At 34.2% G+C, this 23,725-nt stretch overlaps 1 pseudogene; it reads left to right on the top strand.

Moving 5' to 3' along the window:
- The first annotated feature begins 5,512 nt into the window (after nucleotides 1–5,512).
- The window catches only part of LOC120195594, a 29,501-nt pseudogene continuing 11,288 nt past the window's right edge, over nucleotides 5,513–23,725 (top strand).

Genomic DNA, 23,725 nt, shown 5'->3' with positions numbered 1-23,725 from the left:
GAAAAAAACCGGTTTTTAATCCGGTAAAAAATCCGGTCGTCCAATTTTTTCTCAAATCGATTATACTATCCGGTTTTAAAATATCCGATCCGGTTTAAAAAAAACCGGTTTTTTCCAAATCCGGTTTCGGATATTTTTTACACAAAATCGGATATTCAGATTTTTTGTGCACCTCTAAGCACCAGGATCGGTGCTGAGTGAACGTCATTTGTCTTCAAGCTTGGGAAAAGGGTTTCGAGAAGTGCTTTGATAGAGGTTTTCAATCATTATGAAAGGGTGACTCTAGAACTCCGGCAGATTTAGATTTAGATTGGTTAAATGGTTCTTAGCTAAGTACCCGAACGTTATCATTCAGGTTGACTCTCTTGTTGGGGACCCTACACTTGCTGACAAGCATCAGGCTAGGGAACCTAAAAGGAATAAGGTTCAGGGATGGCTTTCTCCTCCACTTCATTTTTTCAAAGTTAACGTTGATGGGGCAGTCAGTGGGGATGGGCATGTTGGGGGGAATTGGGGGCATTTTAAGAGACTCGGAAAGGAAAATTCTTGGGTCTTTCTCGCACGCTGTTGGTCCAGGTCCTTCTCCACTCGCTGAGCTGAAAGCCATTGAGAAAGACATTGACTTCTTTCTCTTGTCGGAATGGGCGATGAAAGGAAGGTTAATTATTGAGAGTGATTGTAAGTCAGTGGTGGATTGGATTTTGCTGCCGACATCATCTCCTCGGTTTCTTAGGTCGATGGTTCAAAAAATTGCTTTCCTAATCTTGGAGAGGGAGATCATTATAAGACTTATTCCGAGGAGCAACAATTGTGAGGCTGACACTTTAGCTAAACATGGAATTAGATGAATATTTATAATTGCCTTAGAGGGTTTTCAGTAGGGTCTTGTTTTATTGAGGTTGTTGGAATGTGATAGTTTTGCTATTGTTTTTGAGAGGTCTGGTCGTATAGGGGGTTTGTTTAAGTGTTCTATAAATTTTATGGTTTTGTTAGTGTGTCTTATGGTTGTATATTATGTTCTGTGCCATTGATCAATAAAATCTTAAGGCATTCTTTTCCTCCCTCCGCTGATTAAGGAACTTTCCCAAAAGATCCATTAATCAAGAAGGGGTTTTTAATGAAGCCTATAATTCCTATCAAAAAAAATTATGAAAGGGTGACAAGTTTTCATCCCCCAAAACACTATGAATCCGAGGTACAAAGATTTCAGCTTTTTTTTGTTCGTTTTGCTTCTAAGACCAATTTGGATAACTGCATAAGAAAAATGAATAACGCTTAAGTGGATGGTCTAGTCATTGTGGTCTCAAAAGTAAAGTACACATCTCAGATCCACGAAGGTTCTTTGAAAAAGAGGTAGGCAGCATCAGTGAATAAGTTGGGAGAAACATCGAATTTAGACATAAGTAGGAAGGTCTATACGGATGAGAAAAGAGATTCAAGGTCATACGTTGAATCCCTGTCGGGGAGGGGGTAGATGGGGGAAGAAGCTGATCAGGGAACTTATCCAGAAGTCGAACAGTATGAAGGTTGTTTTGGGTTCTATCCCAGAAGTCGATCAGGAGAAGGATAGAGAGAAGGCTAAAAGTCTGCAGGAGTTCTAGATTCCCTTAGAGGAAGTGGAATAGATCGAGCATTCATTATTTGGGATAATTAAAGATAGTTTTTATTTGAAGTTCGTCCAAAGAGCTTTGGTGAACGAGGGGATTAATGCTAAGCTTGTTAAATGGGGAAACAAGAACTCATGTATGATAACTTTTTGTTCATTAAGTGAATTGGAAGAAACTTGGGAGGGGAAGGATGATGGTTGGGCTTTTTGGTTCAAATACCTTGCTCCCGTTAAGGACAAGTCGTGCCATGCCTCTTTGTTTTTTACTTGCATTTGTAAGGGGTACCCTTGTAATTGTGGCATTAAAGTTTCGTCTCGGCTATGGGGAATAGGTGGGTGCATTTGTTGATCTGGATGAATCCATGGGGAAGTTGGAGGACTTGTCATCGGCGAAAAAGGTGGTTAGGGCCGCAAGTAGGTTTGACGTTCCTAACTCCATAAGCATCCAATCATGAGGAAAATCTTTTGTAATAAAAGTGGAGGTTCCTGAGGTAGCGAGTGTTCTGTCGAAAAGTGTTTTAGAGGAAGAGACCATAAATTTCACCGACATTTGGGACTCAGAAGAGAATTTTGATCAAGCCTTTTCAGTTTCCGATGAAGGCGACGAGGTAGTGAATATGTCTCCGACAAATAACAGTGGTTCGATGTCTAGCCAAGCTTAATTGGATGAGGGTCATAATAGTGATGCTTCGATTTTTGTTGTGGCAGTTGCCCTCGAGGCGGCGTGTTTAAGGCCAGGTGGTGACTCTTCATCGTTCGTGCATGAAAGTAAAGAGAATTCCAATAATGGTGGGATAAACGAGGAAGCAATTTCGACTATGGATGGGATGGATGATAACGACAGTATGGAATTTAGGAGATGTCAGTTGTTATTTGCTGAGGTGGACTTTCCCCATAGGTCTAGTTATTTTTCAATTGGGTTAAAGGGGGGAAAACACTAGGAATAATGGGCCACTTAGCTCCATAGTTAACACGGATCTGAGTTGGGATGAATTAGTCGAGCCCAATCTGGGCTATACGAACTCATATTGTGGGCCTGAAGAGATATTGTCCTGGATCAATTGATATTGTCTTAGCGAGCATAATTAACGACAATTCCTCGTAGAGCAACAATGCTATCGAGGGCATCTCGTAAAGGTTCGTTTCTTAGATTGTTCCTGATTCTATTCTTGTTTATGCGAGGATGGGAGCGTTGGTTTCAAAAGTTGTGATTAGAAGAGAGGCCCGTAGATTAATAAGAGAAACACTCGAAGAGAATGCTCGAACGAGAGATGAAATTTCTGATGATAGGAACGACGAAGAGATCCTTGAAGAGGCAGAAGTGGTTTGGGAAGTGAGCAATATATACAATTTTCGTTTAAAGGAGGCAAGAAGGCGATCGTTGAAAGGGTTCGAGCCTTGGAAGAGGAGTTGAGGCGGGTGATCTGATTGACAGAAGTCGTGATCAATTCGTGGGGATTTATTATGGGACAAATGAATCTCTCTGTGGTAACTTGGAATATTAGGGGATTTGGGAGGGCGGAAAAGTTAAGAGCTTCCAGCAGATTTCTTAGGAAGTCAAAGGCGAAGATGGCTTTCTTTTAGGAAGTAAAAATGGCTGAAGTGAACTTAATGTTATGTAGGAGAATATGGGGAATAGGGGATCTCGAGTGGGCTTTTAGCCTAGCTGAAGGCTTGACAGGAGGATTACTTTTCTTATGGAATCTTAAGTTTTTCGAAGAGTCAACTAGGATTATTAATAGAATGTTTGTTGCCGTTATTGGATCGATTACATTTAAGAACCTCAGATGCAGCTTCATGAATGTGTACAACCCTTCAATAGATGGGTAGAAAGAGGAATTCTAGGATTTTACTCTGATTGTGAATGAAGTCATAGATTTGATAAGGAAGAGTGGTATGTCAGGGGTGGTCTTCAAGACTGATTTTAGGAAACCTATGATTTGGTCGATTGGGGGTTTCTTATGAGGGTCTTGAAGCAGATGGACTTTGGCTCGAGGTGTTGTTGTTGGATATTGGAATGTATCTCTTCTACTTCCATTTTTGTTCTTGTTAATGGCTCTCCAACGGAAAGATTTAAGTTAGCGAGAGGTATTCGACAAGGGTGTCCCCTCTCGTCGCTACTCTTAAATTTAGTTGGCGAAACGTTAAACTTGATGATTACGAAAACAGTCAAAGCTGATTTACTTTCGGGTTGTGTAGTCGGTAAAGGTTCAACGATAGTGGAGATTTCACATCTCCAATATGCCGATGACTTAATTATGTTTTTGTGTCCTCGGAGACCTAAGAAAAGAATGCAAAAAGGGAACTAAGAACTTTCGAATTAGCGTTAGGCCTCGAATTGAATTTGAATAAGTGTATGGTGTGAATATAGATAAGAGCGAAGCTATAAGGTGGGCAAACAATATCAATTGCTCGGCTGGAAAAATTTGCGTTGAGCTACCTCGACCTTTTTCTTGGGGCTATTCGAAACTCCAATTTGATATGGGAGGCAATGATTGAGAAAGTGGATAATCGGCTTGCAGGATGGAAATCAATCTCCCTTTGTTTTGGAGGTAGAATCGCTTTGATAAAGTCAGTTTTGTCTAACATCCATATTTATTTTTTTGTCTTTATTCAGGATGTCGGCTTCGGTTTGCAAAAGCTGAATGACATTTTTTCAAGGTTCTTATGGGGTGTCTCGCTAAATAAGAAGACTATCCATTGGTTAAGTTGGAACGAAGTATGCAAGCCGGTGGATTTCAGAGGTCTCGGGTTAGTGTATCTTAAGCTGAAAAACTTTGGTTTCCTCGAAAAATTGTGCTGGAGATTTTGCAATGATGCTTTGAGTCATTGGAAACAAATTATTACCGCTAAATACAATCTTAACCATGTTGTTATCATTCTTCCAATTACACTGTTGCATGGGGTTTCTTGGATTTGGCATGGAATTTTATCCACCTGCATTGGGAATGGAGACAATAATAGTTTGAAAGGGTTATTTCAGCTTCAAGTCGAAGATGGAAGCGCCATAAGGTTTTGGTAAGATAGGTGGCTGCGCAATCGTCCTCTAAAAGAATTATTTTTCAGATTTTTTGCATTGGCTCTTACTAAAGAAGGTTCAATATCTGAATTTGGGGTGGAGTTGGAATATTTTGCTTAGGAGAGCTATTTTTGACTGGGAAAAGCTACAATGGGAGGAGTTAATCCGGACGCTAAATAGATTTGTGAGCTCGTTGTCACATTCAGACTAGGTTAAATGGTTTGGTTCAAGTGGCGGATTATATTCGATAAAATCAGCGTCGCATTTAAAATATCAGAATGGGCAAGTTGAGTTCAACTGGAAGAAGATTGTTTGGTTGAGAATTGCGCCTTCTGAAGTGGAAACCTTTGTATGAAGGGTGCTTTGGCAGAGAGTTCCAGTCAGGGTTGAACTTGCAAAGAGAGGGATTGCACTATCAAATACGCTTTGCCCACTTTGTTCGAATTTCTCAGAATTGGTCGAACATCTTTTCTTCTCTTGTAACACAACTTGGATAGTCTGGGGAGCATTTCTTTCCTTGTGGGGAGTCTTAATTGTTTTCCCAAGTGATCCCATTAGTTTTATGCAGGTTTGGTGTGAATATCTACCTTCGATCCTGCATCATAAAACAACCTTGAGCCTTCTTCCTTTCGTGGTAATTTGGTCTATTTGGTTACATAGAAATAATGTGGTTTTCAGTGGCAAGAAGATCGATGTGTTTCAACTAGTTTTTTTAATTAAATATCGAGTTGCCTGCTAGTTGAAGGCCAAGTTTCCAACCGCCCTTGTTAGCTTGGAAAATCTGACAGCATATCTAGTTATTGCGGATGACATTCTCCTTAAGAAGGTAGAGAAAAAACTTTCGGCATGGACTCCACCACCGAGAGGTGGCTTGAAATTTAATGTGGATGGCGCAATGCGGTTGGATGGTGAAGGAGAAGGAATTGGCAGGATTCTACATTAACGGTTCTTTGTTATCAACCTTCTCGGTTCCAATTGGGTGCAAATCTTCAGTACTGGCGAAAATTTTGGCTGTAGAGTACGCTATTAAGATGTTCTTAGGTTCAGAACGATTTAAGACTATTAAGTTCATTATAGAATGCGACTGTGTTGCAGTGGTGAATTGGTTGCGAAATCCCAACTCCCTCCAAATGGGTGCAGATTCTTCGCCCTGTTATAGCTGTAGTAGCTCGAGAGAAGTTTGCAGTTAATCAAGTTTTTAGAAACAGTAACTCGACGGGTAATCAGTTAGCCAAGCGGACAATACGTTTTTCTTCTGTCTAGGGAGAGGTTTTTGAAATGTATTGATTCTAGGGTTCTTATCTTTCTGTTTCTTTAATGTTTTGGGTCTGTACTATGAGAGCAAAGGATTCAGTGTTATGCCATAGGGTGATTAATATTGAGTTCATAAAGTGTCGTTGTATCCTCTTGTGCCATTGCTCGGTGCACTCTTTATCCTCCACGATGCTCTGAGCGTTCCGTTTTAGTTAGTAATAAAATTCTCCCTTTAAAAAAAATGTTCTTTTGTGGTGAGTTAATTTTGTCAATAAAATGCAGTACATTATAATTAAGGAGATTGAATAGTATGTTCTTATCAAATACGAGCGACGGGTTGGGCTTAATTAGTTTTTAAGAAAATATTTATCTTATTTTATAATGTTTTCAATATAACTCATTTTCCTGATGAACATAGTTTCTTTTTATTTGGTATTTTCTAAAAAATACTTATGATCTAATTATTCATAAGTTATTTTTTAAAAATTTTTCACTTTAAAACATAAATATTTAAAAAATATTATTCTAAGTATTTAATATTAATATACTATTTTAGTAAAAGAATTAATTATTAAAATATATTTATTAATAATTTTAATAATACAATATTATATATATATATATATATTTTAATGTTATAATAATATTTTATGTCAAATGGTTGATAGTTATCTTTGAATATATACTACTTTATACTTAACTCAAATTACTAAAATAATTATATTATAATAATATATAACATTATATTTTTATTTTAGTAATATATAATAAATTATATTATTTATTATAGAAATAATATTTTAATAATGATATTAACATAAATAATATTAAATAAATTGTTCTAATATTTTGAAAATAATAATATTAATTTTTAGCAAATAATATTATTTATTTTATTTGATATTTATAATAAATAATTTTTAAAAAATTATTAATAAAATGATTTATATAACATCATCCAAATACTTTAAAATGATTTTTAAAAACTCGAGAAATGAAATTTCATCTTATAAAAATTGTTTTTCAAAATTTATCTTCCGTTAAATAAACTAAATAACTTTTCATAGAGATTGTAAAAAAGTTAAATTTCGAAGAAGATATATATTTTTGATAGAATGGAAAATATCTTAAAATATTAGTTGTGGGTTATTTGCGACTCCAAAAAATAAAGGGCAAAATATATAAATGGTTCCTCGATTATATATTGTGATATTTTGTTGAGTCATCTAATTATTAAAAATTAGGGTAAACTACATAGTTGGTCAGTTTTGTTTTAATTTTCTAAATGTATGGTAACTCGATTAAAAACTTAATTTGTAGTAAGTTTTGTTTTGTTTTGTTTTAATTAAGACATAATCACTAAAATGTTGACTTCCATTAGTTTGATGACGTGAGACATTGGTAAAAGGTTTAATTTTTATTTTAACCTATGAACTTTAGATAAAATACTAAATATGAATCATTTTATAATTTTAAAGTAATTTAGGGACAAAGTTCTAATTTCCCTTTTTTATATATGTTTAAGCTACAGATCCATAATCCCTAGCTATTTCTAGTCTAATTTCCTCATATTTCAACCTTGCTAATCCGAAATATGCAATATTGGCTGAGAAATTCTGATCCAACAAAACGTTGCTAGGCTTAGTATCTCCATGAATTATTGGAGGGTCCAATCCATGGAGATAGTCGAGTCCCTTGGTGATATCGACAACTTTTGAAAACAACTGTTTCTAGTTTATTCATTTTCGACGAAGTAAAGCGTCTTGCAAATTACCATTCGACATGAGCTCAAAAACCAGGAGCATACGACATCGTTTCAAGTCGTAAGAGAATCCATAGACCGAGACGAAAAGGGAAGAGTCGAGCTTGGAAGCGAAAAGGAGCTCATTTTTTGAACTCCCGTTCGCCCTATAGCGAGTTGGCGTCTATCACCTTGACGGCGACGTATGGTTGCCGTTTTGGTTGTTATTGTTGTTTATGTGGTTAATGCTAAAAAAATGTAACTATTTCATAATGACATTTAATTCTATTTTTAATACAATAAATCTTGCGTTTGAAATGGCGTTTTTTCCTCACTATTTAGCTTGGACAGTTTTCTTTTTTTAAAGACAACCCAAGCAAATGACATTTGCTTTGAAACACTCTGTGTTTAGAGTGTTGTTTTGAGTTGAGAGAAGAGCAGCACCACTAGAGTCAAGAGACGGAGGGCCCTTGGGGCCCAAGGGGGCCTCGGCCCTTGCTCCAATTTTATGTTTTTTTTATCCTAATACTAATATAATTGTAGGAGCCGACAAAAGGCTTATAAATAGAGTAAAATATTAAAATATTTCATAGAAAAACCTTGAGTTAATCACCCTCCCATCGACTAAAGCTCCTCCAATATTGCTTTAATATGATTCTCCATTGTTTGATACTCAATTTTTAAAGGTACATAATTAAATAATATTATATTTATTATTTTTAAAATAGAATTATTGAATCTTATATTTAATTTTAGTATTCCTTTAGTTAATCTAATAATTGTTAAGGTGAATGGTGATTACTAAATTTGATTTTTTTATGTTTGTGAATTAATTTTATATAAATGCATCTTGTCATGAGAAAAAATCAACAATTATTGAGTTTTTTAAGAGAAAAAGCGGGGAAACTTCGAAAAATACAAGTACAACAACAGAAACTTCAACTGGTACACCTATTGATGTTTCACCTTCGGAAGATAGACCTTTAAAGATAGCTAGAAATTAGAAACCAAGTATCAACTCTAATTACTTGGAGCGAGATCCCAGTAAGCGCAAACAAATATGGGAATATCCTTCTGAACAAGAAAGAAATGCAATTCGAAGAGCTTATATTTGATGAGAGTCCATATCAACCAGTACTCTTTGAATTCAAAAAATCTGGACATGTTTCTCACCCTCGCTGATTTTAAGCTTCCTAGTACAAAAACTTCATCATGGTTAGAATATTCTCTTGTAAATGATGTTGCCTTCTGTTTTATTTGCTTTCTTTTTAACAAACTAGATAGTTATCCATCACACAAGACTTCACTATGAATGAGTTTCGAATTGGAAGAATGTAAATGAAAAAAATTGTTATTTTAAGATGCATGTAGGTTCAGAACCTTATTCACCCATAAAATTGCTGAGCAAGAATTGAATGATTTTCTTAACCAGTTTAGACATCTGCCACAAGTGTTGCATAAGCAAACATCATTACAAATTTCTAATAAGAGGCTTGGACTTGAAACCTCTATAGATGTATTGCGTTGGCTAGCTTTACAAGGGCTACCAATGAGAGGTCATGACGAGAGTTAATCTTCATCTAACCAAGGAAATTTTCTTGCAATCGTGAAACAATTAGCCTCTTATAATAAAGATGTTGAAAAAGTTTGTATTAGAAAATGCTCCAAAAAATGCTTCTTACACTTCGCCTGAGCTACAAAAGGAGATTTTACATATTCTGGCAAAGAAAATTAAGAGAGCTCGTGAAGAAATTGGTGAAGAAAAATTTTGTGTTATTATTGATGAAGTAGGGGATGTATCAAGAAAAAAAAAATAAATGGCTATTATTTTACGGTATGTTGATAATTTCGGTCTAGTAAAGGAACATTTTTTTAGCATTATTCATGTTCCTAATACTTCAGTAGTGACTTTAAAAGATGAGATATTTTACGTTCTTTTTCGTTATTGCTTTGACATAAAGAATATTCGATGCCAAGGTTATGACGGTGCAAGTAACATCGGGGAAAGTGGAATAGGTTACAAGCATTAGTTAACAATGAGTGTCATTTTGCTTACTATGTGCATTGTTTTTCTCATCGATTACAGTTGTCACTAGTAGCTGCAGCGAAAGAGGTCATACTTGTTTATCAATTTTTCCAAGTTATCATTTATTATCAATGTTGTTCTTGCCTCATATAAGCGCATCGATGAACTAAAAAAATGCTTATTCTGATGAGATAAATCATTTGATTGAAAAAGAACAACTTGAAACTGGAATTGGTTAGAATCAAATAGGAAATTTGTAGAGAGCAGGTGATACTCGATGGGGTTCTTACTTAAGATCAATTTCAATCTTGATAAAAATGTTTAGTGCCACTTGTGTTGTTCTATATAAATTCATTGATGAAAGAAGTACATCTTCTGAATGTGGAGAAGCGGCGACAACTTTAGAGACTTTGACTTCCTTTGATTTTGTCTTCATTTTACATCTTATGAAGAAAATATTAGAAATCACTGATTCACTTTCTCAATCATTACAACGAAAATCTCAGGATATTTTGAATTCACTACATCTTGTTGAGAGTTCAAATATACTTTTGCAGAAATTTAGAGATAATGGATGGAATAATCATTTTATGGAGGTTACCTCATTTTGTGAAAGTCGCAACATAGATATCCCAGATATGAGTTCTATTTATAGAGAAAGAGGAGGCCACGCTTGTCGCCAACAAGATCATTTTACAGTTGAACATCATTACTGAGTAGAATTTTTTATGCTATAGTTGACGTTCAACTACAAGAGTTAAACAATATATTTAATGAGAAATCGATAGAGTTATTAACTCTTGGTTGTGCTTTGGAGCCAAGAGATAGTGACAATTTTTTTAAGGCTGAAGATGTTTGCAATCGTGTGAATAAATTTATCCGGAGGATTTCACAGAAGTTGAAAAGAATGATTTATGAACAAAATTGCGTCATCATGAGGTGGAGTTATCTTGGAATTCAGTTCTAAGAAAATTGTTGACAATCTCTGACCTAAGTCAGTGGTTAGTGAATACTAGGAAAGTGAACACTTATCCATATATATTCTGAACGGTAAAACTTCTATGGACTCTCCCAAGTTCTACAACAAGTGCTGAAAGAGCTTTTTCTACAATGAATATCATCAAGACAACACTTCACAACAAAATGGAGGATGAATTTTTTTAGAGTTGCATACTTATCAACATTGAAAGAGATATTGTAAGGAGTTTTAGTACAACATCACTCGTGGATGCATTTCGAGATTTGAAAGAATGATGTGTTTTATTGTGATTATGTGATAATTATGTCTTTTACACATTTTAAAATCATTTTTTTATTATTTACTTTAATTTAATTTTTAATTTGTTATTTCATATAAATATAGAACTATGCATATTTGATGTTATCATTTATATTTTTTGAAATAAACAAATAATAAAGGTAAAATTATATATATAACTTAAAGCTGTTAAAAAGATTCGGCCTCTGCTGAGATCTAGTTCTAGCTCCGTCCAGCCGGAGTCCAATCCATCTTTCGAGTGTATGAAATTTGGAGAGTCGTGCTAACTTCAGGGGGCCATTCGTCATTGTAGTGATTACACATCGGGTAAATTCGCTTCTAAGGCAGTAGATTACTACGAAACGGTTAACGTTCTATTTAATTATTTTATAATATTTCCAGTCAATGGTAACGCATCATTTTGCATAAGTCTATTTTCCAACAATTTAAAAGTGAATTCGTTGCTGCTGTTAAACTTGTTATTTGTAAATGGAACAAGGAAATTGTATATCGAATTTCTATGGTGCTACAATCTTTAAGACTATGGGGTTCCAAACTGGCTGTAGAAGATAATTGGTAAGAATAATTCGTTTCAAATGAAAATTTTCCATTGAACATATTATGTGATGTTTAATGGGATAATGAAATGATTCATGAGAATGAAATTATTCTTTTTAAAATTGTAAAACGGAAGAAAATTAAAAGGATTGTTTCAGTTTTAATTTCTATGACGTTTAAAGCAATAAACTCAATAAACTTATTATTGCTAACCGTTGATTTTTATGTTTTTAAAATAAAAATAGTTGGCAAAATAAATCTTTGGTTTTCAAAGATGAATGCTTGAGCGTTTATATATTTGTTTAATAGTTTTTCAATATATATTAAAAGTATATAAATTCAACGGTACGCCTACTATATTAGCTATTAAATGCTTCTATAAGAGACGATGAAGCATATGGTTTTTGAAAGCATGCATTTAATAGGTTGAATGTGTTCTATTTTATGTTTAATGAGTTTCATGCTTTTAATGGCTATTTAAAACGTTTTATAATTGATTTTTTTTTTGAAAGTGTGGAAATTAAAATTGTGGATTATATTAATCGAAACTTTTAAAATAACTAGTAAAACATTTTTATGTTATAAAATACAATTGATTTATTTGTTTTAGGCATAATGATTTTTGGGTGATAAGAAAAAACTTTGAATTTTTTTATTAAAAAATTCATTAAGTATGCTATTAAATTGTAGCATTCGAAGTGATTTTATGGTTATTTAAATCAATTGTAACGGTTATGACTTTAAAATTTGTTGTTTAAAATAATTTAAATAACCAAAAAATCACATCAAATACTATAATTTAATAGAATACTTAATGATTTTATGGTTGGAATATTGTAATTAAAAGCATTAAAACAATATTAAAGTTATGCATGATTACACATTTATTGAGAGTTTCGTGGCATTTAATCTTGGAAATTTTGACACAAATCCCTAGGTTTATTTCCCACTATAAATAGGATATGAGGTCACTATATTTGGGAGATTTCATTTTTGAAACATTTTGTGTTGAAACTTTTGATAGGAGAGGCGGCTGGAAGAAAAGTTCCACCTTTTTCCTTCTCTTCATCTTTACGTGGTGTTCCTCCATTAACAAGTTCGAGAGAGTGGCAAGCTAGGCATCCGAGAGGAGCTAGCGAGCTAAAGCGGTTTGTGGTGGCCAAGGGGAGCTCCGACAGTGCGCGTCGAAGGCTTTTCCTCCATCCCTTTGTTGTTTTTATCACTTCATATTTGAGTTGTATGGAACGAATGAATTTTATGATTTGTTTCATGGATTATTCGAACCCCACCACGAACTAGCTTTATTTGGTGGGAGTTCACTATGGATGCTTAAGTTTTCTTTAATGGATGGTTTGTTTTCTTTTTATGCTTCTATTTGTTTTACTTATGATTCTTAATGACTTAAGGTTTTAGGAGCTATGAGAGTAGTCATTCCTTAGGAAAAATACTTAGTGTCCGAGAGAAACTAAGTTGCTCATATTTAGTGTTTGAGAGAAACTAAAGAGGATTAACATAAGCAATGTGTTTTAGATAGTAACTATATCTAATCCACCCTTAGACATAAGGCTAGGATTTTAATCGACTAAAAGCAGTAGTGCTCAGTCGAGAGGTTAGATGCTAGTGCTGACGCTGAGTGGTATTGTCGTGACATATTATGTTGTTCTGAACCAATAGGATCCCTGCACCTATTAATGCCGAGAGATATAGCCATGGCATTCTCAACCTATCGAGTCCATTGACTAGAGATAGCATAGGGCATTTTAGTAAACTCCGTCGGGTAAGTAATACATAGAAGTAAGACCATCATGAGAAGATAGACTTGAGTTTCCTAAGTGACTCCTATCATTCATTCCATAGTAACTTGTTGTGTGAGGATTGTCAAGTCATTCTATTCAAATCCATTGTTTACATTTTGTTTTGCCTTTACATTCTCATTTGATTACACTACACACAATCTATTTTGCCATGACATTCCATTTTCTTCCACATCACACTATCATTCCATCCCCACCAACATACATTTCATTTTGCCTTAGCATTCTCATTGATACAAACCATCACACTAACTATACTTAGATAGAGTAGTTCTTTGCTTTGATTGAACTTATAAATTTCCTCTAATCCCTGCGGATACGATACTCACTCATCACTGTATTACTTGTTCGATTGTGTATACTTGCACATTTCTTTAAGAAGCCTTAAAAAAGAGAAAAATTCATAAATGATTTATTGAAAAGTAGTGTGATAGTATGAAAGTGCATATATAGGATTAGTTCTACATCTCTTTCATAGAAACCTACATGGTTCATTACTCATTACTATGCTCACTATTCCAATTTATAAAATATTGTGACATGTCAAGAACTCTTTAAACTTAGTGTAGAAGTTAAAAGAGTCGAGATTAATTTGGTTGAGTGGAATACCAAATTTTGTCATAATAAATAAATATATGATGATATTTTTAAAGTTAATATGTTGAATATCATGAATTAGAATATGATATACACTACTGCTACTAAAGATTAATTGTAGCGATTAAATCTATTTGAGTAATTTTCCTAAGTAGAGAAAAGAAAAGAGATAATCTATTTCAGGAGTTGGGTTTCAATCTCTTATTTTAAACTTGAGACAATTTTTCCTATTGTTACTGTTGTTAGGAAAAAAAAAATAAAAACTCCTCATAATATTCATTATTTCCTAAACACTTCTTATGAAGAGTTGGGAAAATTGAAATTCCTTTTGAATGAAAAAAGTAATCGATGACTAAAATGAGATATAAAAGAATATCATAATTGTTTGAGAACATAATCATGTGTAAACAAAATTTGAGTTTGTTAAAACATAGTTTTATGATTAAAACTAATAATAAACTTTATCCAAGTATGAATTAGTAAATGTGCAATAGAATTTGTTTACACATTATCCAATACACTTGTGGATTTATTTCTATCTTAAAATGTTAGAAATACGGGGGTGTCTTAAAATGATGATTAAAATTAGAGAGGAACCTAGTTGATCTGCTTACTATTAAATTCAGAAATTGGTTCTTGATTCGTTGAGGCGACGTGTTTAAAGCCTATTGGTTGAGGAATTCATAGTGGATACCCAACTTAGTTATCTAAGTTCAATATGATCAAACGAAGTCATGAGAAGACTCATAGTGTACATTTCTATTTTCTATCCCTATGGCGAATAATGTGCATGCACATGATGAGCTTAATTGCTCTTAATAAATTCATAACCCAAACTTTGGGTGGTCTTATCGAGAAAGATTTGATGAATTTACCAATTTTGGTTGAATATATATTCTTAATAAGTTCATAACCTAGTGTTGAATGGGTAATCCTAATTGCAGAGGACTAGATGAACTTATTGCTAGAGAGGATGAGTTTTTATTAAAACTCTTAATAAATTCAAATTCAAGAGTTTGGGAGTTTCTAGTGAGAATGACTTATTGAATTCACTGATTTTTGAGGTTGAATACTTATTCTTAATGATTTCTTATCCCAGAGTTTATGCAATTCATTTATAAATGAACTTGAAGAAATTCACCATACCTATTATGAGACTGAGCTGTTGTAAATGCTCTTAATTATTTCATAGCCCGATTTTGGGTGGTTTATGTTGAGATAAACCGATAAATTGTTTCTCCGCATGGGTTTTAGCAAGTAACCTTTGGGGTTTATATACCTTATGTCTACATGAGATAAATTGTTTCTCCGCATGGACATAAGGGAATGTATCATATCGAATTGAACTCGATTCGTATGAGTCTGTAATGGGCCAGGATTGAGGGTTTGGAAGCCTAAGAAGGCGCCAACAAGGACAATTCGGGTACCCTTTTCTTGTTAGAGCCGAAACCATGCATATAGTGAACCGTAGAACGGTCGCCCTAGGTATAGTCATACCGAACCTCTGTCCGTCAGTAGGTACCCAAATTAAGTGTACACAAAGGATGAGCGTTTCTAAACCTTTCCTTTTGCTTTAAATTTTGTTAAACAATAGCATGCAAACTAGATACCATGCTATTAGGATCATTTCATTGAAAATAATTGTTTTGGGTAGAAAGCATGTTTGGGTAGGATCGCTATCTAATAAAAGCATGCTCGGGTAGATATCATGTTTGGGTAGCTGTTATATTTATCTTTAAATAGCATCTTTTAATTTTAGTGATTATTTTGCCCACACTAACTGATTTTGTTTCTTTTGTTTGTGTCATTTTTCATCATTCTTTGCATTGCATTTAAGAGGATCATCACTTTTGCATCTGCATTTGCATCGTCGTATTTTGCATGATCATCATAAATAAAAGAAATGTGTTGATTAACCGAGTAATCATCAGAGTGGAAGAGCGATCATTGAGATGGAAAAGGGTTTTCATACCAAGGAAGAACCCAATCCAACGGTCCGAGCCTGGTCTGAAGAAACAAAGGGCAAGAGGAGACAGTGTGTCTAGGAATTACGTATCATTGATGTCCACTTATGTCAATGTCATTTTCAAGAAGAATTCTACAAGAGCTGATAGAGATTTGGGACAACGCATTTTAAATTGTATTTATTAAGGATTTAATTATTATAAATAATAAAAATAAATTAAGTAAAATTATATTGTATCTATCAATGTATCTAAAAAAGAGGAAGGCAAAGACTATGGGATAATTACATTTTAAACTCTATCAATAATAAGCATAAAGTTTTAATTTTGAACACTTTGAACTTTATAATTTTATCTTGATTGGGGATGAATATTGGATTGGATCTGATCTAACCTGATTTTATAGAGTTTGTTTTTCTAGAAAAAAAAATTCAAATTTGGTTTAAGTTAGATTTTTTATAAGGTCAAATTAGAGTTTCAATCTAAATAATAGTATAAGTATCTCTTATATATATAAGGATAATTATAGTAATATCCATCACTTTATGTTTTTTTAATTACGTCCTTATTTTACTAATCAAAATAATATATATATATATATATATATATATATATATATATATATATATCAAGTTAGATGCAAGTTCTTATCTTAAAAGTCATGTCAAGTGAAACCTTGTTAAATTTTAATTGGGTTGAGTGATGAATGAAGGGTATAATATTCAGGCCAGATTTAAATAGACCAAAAATTTAACCTAATCCGATCTATACCTATCTCTAATTTGGACTCTCCAACAATTTTTTTTTTTAATTTCGTCGCGTAAATTCATGTGCATATATATATATTTGAAGTTTTCAACTATTAAGAAATTAAAGATCCCAAATGAACTACCCCATGATAATAGATGCCTCGTCTCTTCATTTTCTTAATTTAATTTATTGATTACCTGCATGTGAGACATATATATATATATATTTCGTGTGTTGTTTATATTGATTTTGTATTTACTTTGACTGGTCTCATCCACTACTCACAGTCACAAGCGAAACAAAGATTCCCCACAAAATTTCTACCAAATTCACCAAATTCGACACTTACATCTCGTAAATTATTTTGCTTTGGTTAAAAAATATTTTAAATTCAATTTTATTAATGTCGAGTCTCGAATAGTATATATTCGAGACTCTTTATTCGAGACTCTTGGATAACGTCATTAGACACAAGCTGTTTTGTCCAATTTGCACCAAATTAGAAACAAAATCTCTTATTGATGCGTATTTTAAGTGAGGATCTTCCATGAGTGAGAATTAAGCAAATCAGAGACTCCATGCATTCATTATCGGTCCTGGTAAACAATTTAACAATCGACAATTGCAATGGAAACTGGGGAAAAACATTTTTTTCTCAAGATTGTGTATGTGTCCGAATGCATTCAACCAATATTAAAAAGCTTTGGGGCTCAGAATTTAGTCTTCCTATAGGCTCATATGATTGGAACAAGCTAAATTTATGCCAAATTCCCTTCAATTCTCTAGGAATCCCAATGAAAATCAATATCTTTTTTTTTTTTGGGGAAAAGAGTACCCGAGTAGTCATATTAATCGAATAATGTACACTGATTCAGGACTATAGGAAGCTATCACAACGAACCACCATCCAAAGCATACAGCCAAGGAATCTCGACCAGACCAACAACTATTTTTCTGATAAAACCAAATTATAACCGGACCATCAAGCCTTTCTAGATAAATAAATAACCACTGCACACTCTAAACAGGAAAAATATAAGCGTACTTCCACGACTGATGAATACCAGCGTAAAACAGGGCAGAGATAGGGTCAAGATAACTCCAACCCCCCAATGAGAAGAAGACCATCCAAGACGGAATTAGCCAAAATTCAAAAACCTGATTGTGGAGGGGTCTCGGATGAAATCCTGAGCAGACACCACAACGCTCGGCCAAATACTTTTTGCCCAGAACCCAACTCTTAGCATGGATAAATCGAAAATCTGATCTGCAGTGAAGGATTTATTATTAAAGATGGATTCATTACGGCACAACCAAACTGTCCATAATAGTCCAAACGGGCCTAGCTTCCAAAGCAACTTGGATGATTTCGATCCTTTTGAGTTTTAGTCATTTGATTTTGAGATTCAAGATTTTGTCACTTCATTAGAGTTCAGATCATATCAGATTTTGATCACTTTGAGTTCCATATTGTTGACTTTTATATTTAATTCGAGTTTGAAACATTTAGATTCAACAATTATATATATATATATATATATATATATATATATAATTTCAAATACATCAAGTGATCTAATCATCATCAAATTAGCTTCAATTACGAAACATTGGTATATGATTTTGTCCAAGGACAATATCTTAACCACCCAATGTGATCTTTGATTCCATCCTCTTAAAATTCTTAATTTAGTATTTTTTATTGAAGTGTGATTAAATATGAAATAAATACATGATATTTATTTCTGAATTCAATTAACATATACCAACCAAAGAGAAGTTTCACAAGAAAGAATATGTTGTCTGTGGCGTTGTCTCAAGAAGGGGATACTTGAACACATAGATGAAGATAATGGATTAGACACCTTTGCTCTGACTATATATGGTCTGTTAATATTCCCAAAGACTTTGTTCCACGTGGAGGCTGCTGTGGCATATTTCTTTGACAGATTGGAGAGAGGTATAAATCTTGCACCGGCTATCTTGGAGAGACCTTCTGATCCTTAAATAGTTGTCGTATATTTGAGGGAAGTCGATTCAGAGGCTGCGCTCAACTACTCACCGTTTGGATTCAGAGTTATTTCTAGAAAGAAGAGAAAGTTGTTGGGATCATAACTGAGATTATGGAGCTAAATAAAAGGGTCGAATCACATTCGTAGATTGATCTCTCTTGTAAAGATGAAAGCTCTTTTGGACGAATGAAACTCTTTCTAAAAATGATTACTTTTTGAAATCGATGCCTTTTGCATTTGCATTCTGCATGGCATTCATTTAAGCATTTTCACATGCATCATTCATAAAAACATGGAATTAATTCATATAGGATTTGATGGAAGTGATCCTGATCACGTGACACCACATGGAGAATAGAAGCAAGATTCGAAGTAAAAGAAGAAGCTGAAATCAATATGGTGAAAGTTATTTTGCTGGTGATAGGACTGAGCCTCCAAGATGATTTGAGAAAAGAATCCCCATATCCTGAGTGTTACGATGTTGATCTCATGTACAACCACATAGGAAGCTCCTGACATTCCAGTGAGAAATGTAAGGCACTGAAGCGCAAGATCCAGAAACTGATGGATTCAGGGGCATGGATAATCGAAGAAAAATGGGGTCATTGCATCTACCAATTGCACTAAGATCATTGTTTTGTTTGAACTCATTTTTGTTATTTCTTTAATATTTGTTTAAATACTTTTAATCTTTGATGACTGAATTTATGCTACCTTCTAAGGTTGAATAATTGAACAAGTTTAATTTTGGGTTCTTCAAATTTCAAATGAATTATAGATTTTCTTAATTCTTCAAGAATTATAGATTTTTGACATATGACAAGATTAGACCTTTCTTATCCTGTCTAAAACCCAAAAATAAAACCTCTCGATTTACCTGAAATAATTCATGGTCACTACCAAAAGACCAAATTTTGACATTACCTTTCCTTGAGACTTTGAAACATTGTTTTTATTTTTTTGAGACACAAAAGTCATACATATACCTTTCCTTGAGCTAATAAAATCACACAATTGTCTTCTTAGATGTCAAACTGACATTTTCTTCTACCAATAGAACCTGAAGACATTGAGTACAATATGTTCACTTGAACATGAAGCTTCCTACCATAATAAATAATGTGAGGCCTCGCATCAATCCAATTCCAATGATATATGAGGAATTGCTTCCAACGCTAGTTGAGAAGAACCTTGTGACTCCAGTTCAATCTAAACCAAGAGAAGCCTCATATCCTGAAGGCCATGATATTAACTCCATATGCAGCTATCATATTGGGAGCTCAGGGCACACCACTAAGAACTACGGGGCATTGAAACGCAAGGTCCAAGATCTGACCGATTCAGGGGCATTGGCGATCAATGTGTGATGGGGGCATTTTGATCGGGAGTCGACTACGGCATCCATCAGGAGTTTTTGTTGCATTCTCATGCATGTCATCTTGTTTGAAATGTTTAAATGTTTGTAAGTCGCTTGACGTTCGAACATTTCAATAAAATGCTTCCTTCTTAGGAAATGAACAATGAACAAATTTCAATCTTGAAATTCTTTGAATATCATTTTAATTAAAAGCGTTTTAATAATTGAGGTTGTAAATATATGAAGAATGACAAGATTGAACCCTAGCAAAACATGGACCCCTTGATCTTAAGCTAAAAATACATTTGAGTACTTTCCCTTCTCTTGCAGGGACATAACTAGTTTTCTCTTCCCATGAAGAGTTAATCAAAGGGTTTGGCATTCAGGTATGTATTAGGAGTGAACAAAATGGGGAAACTAGCACATGTGCAAAACTAATTGGTTTCTACTTCTGTTAATGACGTTTAATGATGATCATGATCTTCTTAGATGGAATGATCAAGTAGATGAATATAGTTTAGGTCAATTGCTTGGAAATTGAACTCTAACGATGAGATTTTTTTAACCTTCAACAAACACATGGCTATAATAGGTTCTCCTCAGCGAGCTTAAGAAATTGAATCTGTTTACCCAAAAAAATAATAATATATATACAATAAAGCTGAACTATTCCTCTAAAGCAATTGGTTATAGAGGAAACTCAAAAGTCCTGGCTTTATGAATAGATTACATTCAAACCATGACATTGATCGGGTACTTGGCAATCCGGTGAATGCTCTATTATGGTTGTCAAGTCGAAGACTTTGCGACGACATGAATATTTCAGCTAGCATGATAAATGCCATTATAAAATATATGTACAATAAAGATGAATTCAACTAGCCAAACATTGGAAAATTAAATCAAATTTAATAAATAAAGAGTTTCGGTGAATATAGACTAAGGGAGTTGAGGAACACCTGTTATAGTCAAACTCACATGATCACTCAGAAATCTCATTTTTAGACCGATATTTATGTACTACCTTGACTAGAGGAGTCTACAAGCTTGAACAAATGGAATATTTCAGAGAACTGAAACAAAAGTGTTCTAAAGAGTCTAGCAATTGACTATGCTAGTTGTGACATTTTGTCTGCATTCGATCAAAATGCCAAACCAAGAAACAGGGGCATGCCATGATCTTCAAGGTGACCGAATCTATGAAACAAACCTTAGTGTTTAGGTAGCTAACCTCAAAACCAACCTTTCGATCTTGATATTTGTCAAAGATTTGCAGTTATCAAAGATTAAAAGAGCATTTGATTCTTTTGGTATCCAATGAACTTTTGTTTATGATTTGTTTCAATTGTGAAACTTAGAAGGAGGCAATATTTTTTCAGAACTCTTTTGATATTTTCAAAATTTTAAAAATCTAAAGGAAGAAAAACATTTTCAAACAAGATAAGTTCTCCGGAAGTATCTTGGAATTCAAAGAATATCTCTCCGAAGCTCAAGATCGAAGCTTGGGCTTGGGATGCCAATTTTTGTGAAAAAATTTGATGGGGAAAGGATGCAACTAGTCTCAGGTCGAGGTTTGCAAGAGTACAATCTGGTGGAAAATGAAGACTGTGCAACTATTGCATAAGAGGCGATCGCACAAATCCCTTGATAAGGCATCGCACAACATGAATGAGAACATGAGAGCTGGGAGACGAAGAACACTTCCAATAAATAAATACTTAAGCTACTCCATCATATCAGTAAACAACAAATAAATGAGAATACCAAACCATTGACCAAAAACAATAACTTGAGACATTTTTATCCCATCCTTACTTTACCATTTCTCAAAGATAGCATTGATCTTGACACTTGTCAAATAGCTATGATTTATTGAAGGATTAAAAATGTAATTAATTCTTTGATATCCAATGAACTCTTTTTTTAGGATTTACCTCAATTGTGAAACCTACAAAGGGGTAATATTTTCAAAATATTTGATTAAACATTTTTCAAAACTTTTCTAATTGATATTTTTAAACTTTTGAAAGTAAAAGAAGAAAAAAATGTTTTTCAAACAAAACAATCTCTCTGGAGTGGATCTTGGTAGTTGACATGTGGTTCTTAGACACAAAGCTCATGCTTAAAATCAGTATTAAAGCAAGAAACGATGAATGATGGGGCATCTTTGGGGATTCAACATCGAATGTTAGGGCTTCTTTGGGGATTCAACATCTTGATGCGAACGATCATATATTCTGAAGGCATTTCCTTCACCAGCAGGAACAAGCAAATTATCAATATCCTTTGAGTTGCTTCTCTTGAAACAAATTTGGTCTCTCGAGATAATTTGTTTTAGAAAAACACTTTGAGTCTGTTTCTCTGGAAATAAATTTTTGTCTCTATTGAGACAATTTCTTTTGAAAAAAATCTTTAAGTTTGTTTATTTGGAAACAAAATTTTGTCTCTCTTGAGACAATTTCTTTTGAGAAAAAAATCTTTGAGTTTGTTTCTTTGGAAACAAAGTTTTGTCTCTCTCGAGACAAATTCTTTTGAAAAAAAATATTTGAGTCTGTTTCTTTGGAAACAAAATTTTGTCTCTTGAGACAGTTTCTTTTGAAGAAAAATCTTTGAGTATGTTTCTTTGGAAACAAAATTTTGTCTCTTTTGAGACAGTTTCTTTTGAAGGAAAATCTTTGAGTCTGTTTCTCTTGAAACAAAAATCTTTGATTTTGTTTCTCTTGAAACAAAAGTCTTTGAGTATATTTCTTTTGAAACATCATCTTTGAGTCGGTTTCCCTTGAAACCATTATCCCTAAAGATGACCAGCTATCCTCATCACGTAGGGACCGTGTCATCCCTGACCAAACCTCCTCATCTCGTAGGATCCGTGTTACCCCTGATAACCAGCCGTTGTCATCATGTAGGAACCGTGTTATCACCCTCCCTAAAGATGACCTGCAGGAACCGTGTCATCCCCTTTCCAGACTTCCTTATCACGTAGGAGCCACATCAACCTTAGATAACCTGCACTCCTCATCAAGTAGGAACTGTGTTATCGTCCCTAAAGATGGTCTATCATCCTCAACACGTAAGAACCGTATCATCCCCCGACCAGATCTCCTCATCACGTAGTAGCCGTGTCACCCCTAGATAACCAGTCGTACTCATCGCGTATGAACCGTGTTATCGCCCTTCCTAAAGATGACCAGAACTCTTCATCACGTATGATCCGTGTCATCCACCGACCAGATCTCCTTATCACGTAGGAGCCGTGTCACCCTTCGATGACCAAACCTCTTCATCACGTATGAGCAGTGTCATCCCCACCAACCAAACACATCAAATCTTTAAACCAAGAAAAGATAATCGAACAAAAGTTGGTTGTCTTTTTCGTCTTTGTCATATTCTTGTTAACACAAGAATGAGCAAAGAGGGGCAGCTGTAGAGACCCGTTTTTGTCTGAGTCTACAAAAATATTATTATTATTATTTTATTTACATGTGTTACACTTATTTTGTAGGCCCACCAACAATGATCCAACTCAACAAATTCAAACCCAATCAGCAGTCCTCAACCCGAGGCCCAAACGATTGAGGCCCAAACGAGAAGCCAACAGATTTAGTCCAGAGACTCAAGTCCAACGACCCGAATCCAGACTCAAACCCAGACCCGAACCTATCCGATCTGACGTGTTTGATAAACCCTAAGTAGATTAGGGTTTCTACCCTAATCCCCTAACATTAGCTCAGCCGTCGCCGCCACTTGGTCTTCCACTTCCTAGCCATCG

Source organism: Hibiscus syriacus, unplaced genomic scaffold, assembly GCF_006381635.1.
Source record: "Hibiscus syriacus cultivar Baekdansim isolate YM2019G1 unplaced genomic scaffold, ASM638163v2 tig00117016_pilon, whole genome shotgun sequence".
Lineage (NCBI taxonomy): Eukaryota > Viridiplantae > Streptophyta > Magnoliopsida > Malvales > Malvaceae > Hibiscus > Hibiscus syriacus.
This window is presented reverse-complemented; position numbering and strand designations above follow the sequence as displayed.